Below are 7,634 nucleotides of genomic sequence, written 5' to 3' on the forward strand. Positions count from 1 at the left end.
TGGGGTGGGGTTGGGGGGAGAGGGTATGGGGCTTGGGGGGGAAGGATGTGGGGGGTGAGGGAGGTGGGAGGTGTGATGTGTTGGAGATACTGTTTTATTGTTGTTTGTGTTTTTTTTCTGTCTGTGTGTCTGTCTGTCTCTTTTTCTAATTATCTCTCTCTCTCTCTCTTTCTAAATCTCTCTCTCTCTCTCTTTCTAATTCTCTCTCTCTCTCTCTCTGTCTCTGTCTCTATCTCTCTCTTTTTCTCTTTATCTCTCTCTCTCTCTCTCTCTCTCTCTCTCTCTATCTCTCTCTCTCTCTCTCTCTCTCTCTCTCTCTCTCTCTCTCTCTCTCTCTCTCTCTCTCTCTCTCTCTTTCTCTTTATCTCTCTCTCTACTGCAAATAAATGCAGTAGAGAAACAGCAAGGAAAAGTAACCTATTTTCTGTTGTTTTTTTCTAATCCACTCTATAAATCTCTGATAGAAATCCTGTGTAAGTTCTATCTCGGTGTATCTCTTTGGCCTCTTTCTCTCTCTCTCTCCGTTCGCTCCCTCTTTCTTCCTATGTTCTACGCTTTTATCAGTTTTTTTTTTCTTTTTACATTCATCCCTTCTCATCCTATTCACATTTTCCTATTCTTATATTTTCTTATTTTTTTCACCCTTCTTCACTTCCCTTATTCGTTTCCCTTATCTCCTCTTCTATTTCTTCCAACCTCCTCCTCCTCTCTTCCTCTTCCACTATTCCCACTCCTATCCCCCCCCCCCACCTCCACCCTCCCTCTTCCTCCACTCCCTTCCCGTTCCCCCAGTCACCACCGCCTTCCTTCACTCCCTCCCCCACCACCACTTCCCCCTTCCACCCTTTCTTCACTCCCTCCCCCCCACCCCATCCACCTTCATTCACCGAATCCACCCCTCCCTCACCCACCTCCTCCACCTCCCCCATGTCCCTTCCTGACCCACCTTCTCCACCTCCCCCAGGTCCCTTCCCTTCCACACCTCCCCCATGTCTCTTCCTCCCCCACCTCCTCCACCTCCCCCCTATCCCTTCCTCCCACACCTCCCCCAGGTCCCCTCCTCCCCCACCTCCTCCAGCTCCCCCAGCTCCCTTCCTCCCCCAACTCCCCTCCACCCCCTCACACTCCTCCTCCACTTCCCCCCCACCTCCCCCAAGTCCCTTCCTCCCCCACCCCCAGACACTCCTCCACCTCCCCACCCTCCCCCACCCCCACACACTCCTCCCCCACCTCCCCCAGCTCCCTTCCTCCCCCACCTCCTCCACCTCCCCCCCTTGTCCCTTCCTCCCACACCTCCCCCATGTCTCTTCCTCCCCCACCTTCTTCCACCTCCCCCAGGTCCCTTCCTCCCACACCTCCCCCATGTCTCTTCCTCCCACACCTCCCCCAGGTCCCCTCCTCCAGCTCCCCCCAGCTCCCTTCCTCCCCCACCTCCTCCACCTCCCCCTTGTCCCTTCCTCCCACACCTCCCCCATGTCTCTTCCTCCCCCACCTTCTCCACCTCCCCGCTATCCCTTCCCTCCACCTCCCCCAGGTCCCTTCCTCCCACACCTCCCCCATGTCTCTTCCTCCACACACCTCCCCCAGGTCCCCTCCTCCAGCTCCCCAGCTCCCTTCCTCCCCCACCCCCACACATGCGATCTCCTCCTCCACCTCCCCCAGCTGCCCTTCCTCCCCCCCTACCTCCCTAGGTCCCTTCCTCCCCCACCCCCCACCCCAGGTGGGCCCTTCCTCCCCCAACTCCCCTCACACTCCCCACCTCCCCCACCCCCACACACTCCTCCTCCACCTCCCCACCTCCCCCCACCTCCACACACTCCTCCCCGTCATTAATTAAACCCCAAGATGAAATCTGGCTGCATCGACGACGACCTCGGCTGCGCGTCATCCATATTTCTCTCCATATTGTCGTTTTATGCAAATCTTTCGCGTCTGAGAGGGCGGGGTGGGCGGGGTGGGCTTCGGCGCCGGCACCCCGGTTATGCTTTATTTGTGTGTGTGTGTTTGTGTTTGTGTGTGTGTGTGTGTGTCGGGTGTGTGTGTGAGGGAGTGTGTGTGTGTGTGTTTGTGTGTGTTTGTTTGTGTGTTTGTGTGTGTGATTGTGTGTGTGTGAGTGTGAGTGTGTGTGTGTGTGTGTGTGTGTGTGTGTGTATGTTTGTGTGTGTGTGTGTGTGTGACTGTGTGTTTGTGCGTGTGTGTGTGTGTGTGTGTGTGTGTTTGCGTGTGTGTTTGTGTGTATGTGTGTGTGTTTGTGTGTGTGTTTGTTTGTGTGTTTGTGTGTTTGTTTGTGTGTGTGTGGACTCAAGATTAGAGGAAAAACATACATCACTAATTATTTGATAAAACTTTGCTACTTCATAAAGCATAATCAACGATAATGAATCCATAAATTCTTTCTATCAGATCTACAATCAAAATCTCTGCAACATAAAATTTAAATAAAAAATTCTTCCAAGCATATAGGCCTATCTACATTCCACGTTGGTCATTTCAAATTGCGTCAAGATTATAATAATATTTTCTCTACTAATCTCATCAACGAAGATTATAATCATATTTTCTCTTCTAATTTTAGCAACAAAGATTATAATCATATTTTCTCTTCTAATTTCATCAACAAAGATTATAATCATATTTTCTCTTCTAATTTTATCAACAAAGATTATAATCATGTGTCCTCTTCTAATCTTATCAACCAAGATTATAATCATATTTTCTCTTCTAATCTCATCAACCAAGATTATAATCATATTTTTTCTTCTAATTTTAGCAACAAAGATTATAATCATATTTTCTCTTCTAATTTTAGCAACAAAGATTATAATCATATTTTCTCTTCTAATTTTAGCAACAAAGATTATAATCATATTTTCTCTTTTAATTTTAGCAACAAAGATTATAATCATATTTTCTCTTCTATTCTTATCAACAAAGATTGTAATCATATTTTCTCTTCTAATTTTATCAACCAAGATTATAATCATATTTTCTCTTCTAATTTTATCAACAAAGATTATAATCATATTTTCTCTTCTAATTTTAGCAACAAAGATTATAATCATATTTTCTCTTCTATTCTTATCAACAAAGATTGTAATCATATTTTCTCTTCTAATCTCATCGACAAAGATTATAATCATATTTTCTCTTCTAAATTTAGCAACAAAGATTATAATCATATTTTCTCTTCTAATTTTAGCAACAAAGATTATAATCATATTTTCTCTTCTAATTTTAGCAACAAAGATTATAATCATATTTTCTCTTTTAATTTTAGCAACAAAGATTATAATCATATTTTCTCTTCTAATTTTAGCAACAAAGATTATAATCATATTTTCTCTTCTATTCTTATCAACAAAGATTATAATCATATTTTCTCTTCTAATTTTAGCAACAAAGATTATAATCATATTTTCTCTTCTAATTTTAGCAACAAAGATTATAATCATATTTTCTCTTCTAATTTTAGCAACAAAGATTATAATCATATTTTCTCTTCTATTCTTATCAACAAAGATTATAATCATATTTTCTCTTCTAATCTTTCCTGAAAATCTCTTAATTTCTGTCGAAAATCATACTCCAATCTGGAATATCTATTGCTAATCCTGCGCTTGGGTCTCCTCCTAATCCTCCTCCTCCTACCCTTCCTTTTCCAATCCTCAAATCCTTTCCAATCCGAATCATCATCTTTTGCCGAAGAGAAGAAGGCGTGGCTAAAGGAGGGCGTGGCTAGGAGGGGGGGCGTGGCGTTTATCTGAAGAGAAATAGTTGAAGAATAGATGACTTGTTTCTTTCTTGTTTCTTTTTTTTTTTTTATTTCTCTTCCTCTCATCTCTCCATTCATTATTTTTTTCTCTTTCTTTCTTTCCCCCTTTTCTTCTTTATTCGTTCTCTTCGCACTATTCTCTTTTTCCCTTTCCTCCTAGTATTTTCCTTCTTTTTTTCCTTTTCTTATCTATGTTTTTCTTCTCTCTTTTCATTGAATTTCCTCCTTTCTTTTCCTCTCTTCTTCATTCCTTTTCCTTCTCTCTCCTTTTTCCCTCCCTTCCTCTTCCTCCCTTTCTCCTCCTCCCTCCCTCTTACATTCCCCTCTCTCTCCCATTCCCTTTTCCCTTCTCCTCCTTTCCCTTACTCCATATCTCCTCTTCTTTCCTCCATTCCCCCCTTCCTCTCACTCCATTTCTCCCCCCTTTCTCGTCCTCATTCCACTTCCTTTCTCTCTCTCCTCTTTCTCGTCTGCGTCTCTACCACGTCTTTCGCAATCAGCGCCGAGAAGTATAAGTACCTACTGGATCCCACTTGTCGACATTAGACACCTTTCCTCACTCGATCCCTTGGTTCAGATCCTCCGAGAGCGAGGCTGTAATCCGATTATGGGATCCAACGCTCTTTTTTTTTTTTGTTACGAGGTGTCTCAGATGGCTTTTTGAAGGGTGGCGATCCTTCTTTTTTTTAATTTCTTTCTTTCATTCTTTCTCTCTGTGTCTATTTGTTCGTGTTTTCGTTTTTTTTTTTTTCGTAGTATCTGTGTAAGATTTCCGTAGATGAAGCGGATAATTTGTCTTATAAGTTCAGAAAACTGTCTTGTCTCGTCAGTTTAGAAACTGCAAAGTCATTACACACAGGAAGAGGGAGAAGAAGAAAGAGAGGGAGAGGGAGAGGGAGAGGGAGTGAGAAAGGGAGAGGGAGAGGGAGGGGGAGAGGAAGAGGGAGAGGAAGAGGGAGAGGGAGAGGGAGAAGGAGAAGGAGAGGGAGAAGGAGAGGGAGAGGGAGAGGGAGAGGGAGAGGGAGAGAGAGGGAGAGGGAGAAGGAGAGAGAGAGAGAGAGAGAGAGAGAGGGAGAGGGAGAGGGAGAGGGAGAGGGAGAGGGAGAGGGAGAGGGAGAGGGAGAGGGAGAGGGAGAGGGAGAAGGAGAAGGAGAAGGAGAGGGAGAAGGAGAGGGAGAGGGAGAGAGAGAGAGAGAGAGAGAGAGAGAGAGAGAGAGAGAGAGAGAGAGAGAGAGAGAGAGAGAGAGAGAGAGAGAGAGATAATGAAAGAAAGAAAAAGAGATAAAGAAACATATCTATCCACACCATTACGAATTCCAACGCTAGAATAAAACTTACATATATACGAAATAAAAAATCTTCCATTAACCACACATAACTCCCCCGTATCAGTAACAAACAACCACAAAATCACTAAACCCTACAAATAATTAGACAAAACTAAATACCACAGGTTCACCCTCGATACAGACACTCCTCAACTGTCTCTGCCAAAAAAACCGTTAAACCGTCAAACGTCTTTTTCTCACTGGCCTGACGTTCGCGTTGGATTTAAACTAGACAAGGTGATTATTAACATATTCAGCAATAGACATGGTGATTATTAACATATTCAGAACCCACGGCCTTGCTCTCCAGGGGGTTTAAGGTTTGTTGACTAAGGGCGACTGTGTATTTGAAATCGTACGACCGGATGGAATGTAACGAACATTTTTTGTTTTGTTTATTTATATTTTTATTATCTCTCTTTTTCTATTTGTTTCTCTCTGTCTGTCTCTCTCTCTCTGTATGTCTGTCTCCCTCTGTCTCCCTTTTTTTGCCTGTCTCGTCTCTCTCTGCGTGTCTCTCTGCTCTCTCTCTCTCTCTCTCTCTCTCTCTCTCTCTCTCTCTCTCTCTCTCTCTCTCTCTCTCTCTCTCTCTCTCTCTCTCTCTCTCTCTCTCTCTCACTCTCTCACTCTCTCTCTCTCTCTCACTCTCTGTCTCTGTCTCTTCCTCTCTGGTTATTTAATATCCCTTCATTTTTTACTACGGAATGGGGATCAAATTTAATTTTCTACACACCTTTATTTCTTTTTTTTCGATGGACATTAATTATTCAAAAGGCTATTTCAAGGTGTGAATCACGTGACCCCAACTGCTGTGGCTTTTCCGTTTTCTATTTTTATCTCTCGTTTTCTATTCCTTTTATCGTTTCCCAAAAATATACAGTGAAGATGTGATTAGAATTCTTATCTAATGGTCGAAAATGAGGGAACTTGTATATCATTTTGCATAGCGTGTGAATGTTTCAATTGAAGGTTAATCACGTGATTTTTTGATGGGAAGGGATTGGCTGGTAATAATTTTTTTTCGGTATTATTTAGATATTCATATTCTTTCTCATTCCCTGCCTCTGTTTATCTATGTTTGTCTGTCTATCAGTCTGTCCCCTTCTCTCTCTCTCTCTCTCCATCTCCTTCTCCCACTCCACTTCCCTGTCTCTGTCCCTCCCTTCCTTCCTCCTTCAATTTCTGCCTTCTTTCCTCCCTTCCCTTCCCTCCCTACCTCTCCTTCTCCCTCCCTCCCTCTCCCTCTCCCTAACTTCTTTCTTCCCTCCCTCCCTACTTCTCCATCTCAGTTCCCTCCCTTTCCCTCTCCCTAACTTCTTCCCTCCCTCCCAACTTCTCCTTCTCATCTCCCTCTCCCTAACTTCCTTCAAACTCTCTCTCTCCCTTCCCTTCCTACCTCTCTCCTTCATCTCCCTCCCTCTCCCTCTCCCTAACTTCCTTCAAACTCTCTCTCCTTCCCTTCCTACCTCTCCTTCTCATCTCCCTCCCTCTCCTCTCTCCCTAACTTCTTTCTTCCCTCCCTCCCTACCCCTCCTTCCTCATCTCCCTCCCTCTCCTCTCCCTAACTTCTTTCTTCCCTCCCTCTCTACCCTCCTTCTCATCTCCCTCCCTCTCCCTAACTTCTTTCTTCCCTCCCTCCCTACTTCTCCATCTCATCTCCCTCCCTCTCCCTAACTTCTTTCCTCCCTCCCTCCCTAATTCTCCATCTCATCTCCCTCCCTCTCCCTCTCCCTAACTTCTTTCTTCCCTCCCTCCCTACTTCTCCATCTCCCTCCCTCTCCCTTTCCCTAACTTCTTTCTTCCCTCCCTCCCTTCTCCTTCTCATCTCCCTCTCCCTCTCCCTAACTTCTCTCTTCCCTCCCTCTCTACTTCTCCATCTCATCTCCCTCCCTCTCCCTCACCCTCCCATAACTTCTTTCCTCCCTCCCTCCTACCCCTCCTTCTCATCTCCCTCCCTATCCCTCTCCCTAACTTCTTTCTTCCCTCCCTCCCTACCTCTCCTTCTCATCTCCCTCCCTCTCCCTCTCCCTAACTTCTTTCTTCCCTCCCTCCCTACTTCTCCTTCTCATCTCCCTCCCTCTCCCTCTCCCTAACTTCTTTCTTCCCTCCCTCCCTACTTCTCCATCTCATCTCCCTCCCTCTCCCTCTCCCCCCTCCCCCACATACAACCACATCCACAGAGGAATAGCTTCATATCTCATCTTTTTTTTTCCCCTACACCACGAGAGGGAAAATATCCACCACTAAATGTTCCCGGGAAAGAAAAAGCTCTGCCTCGTTCTTGTCAAGGAAAGGATGTCAAGTATTTTCTCGTATGACATCTAATGGTTCCCGAAGTCAGGGCTCGACGTAGGCAATGAGACATTTTTCTAACTTCTTTTCCAACTTATTTTCCTTTTTAGTTTGCCTTTTTTCTCTTTTTTTGTTTTGGTTTTTGTTTTGTTTTCGTAGTAGGGGGACATTTTTCTAACTTCTTTTCTAACTTATTTTCCTTTTTTTTTTGCCTTTTTTCTCTTTTTTGTTTTGTTTTGGTT

This window comes from Penaeus vannamei, chromosome 19 (assembly GCF_042767895.1).
Source record: "Penaeus vannamei isolate JL-2024 chromosome 19, ASM4276789v1, whole genome shotgun sequence".
Lineage (NCBI taxonomy): Eukaryota > Metazoa > Arthropoda > Malacostraca > Decapoda > Penaeidae > Penaeus > Penaeus vannamei.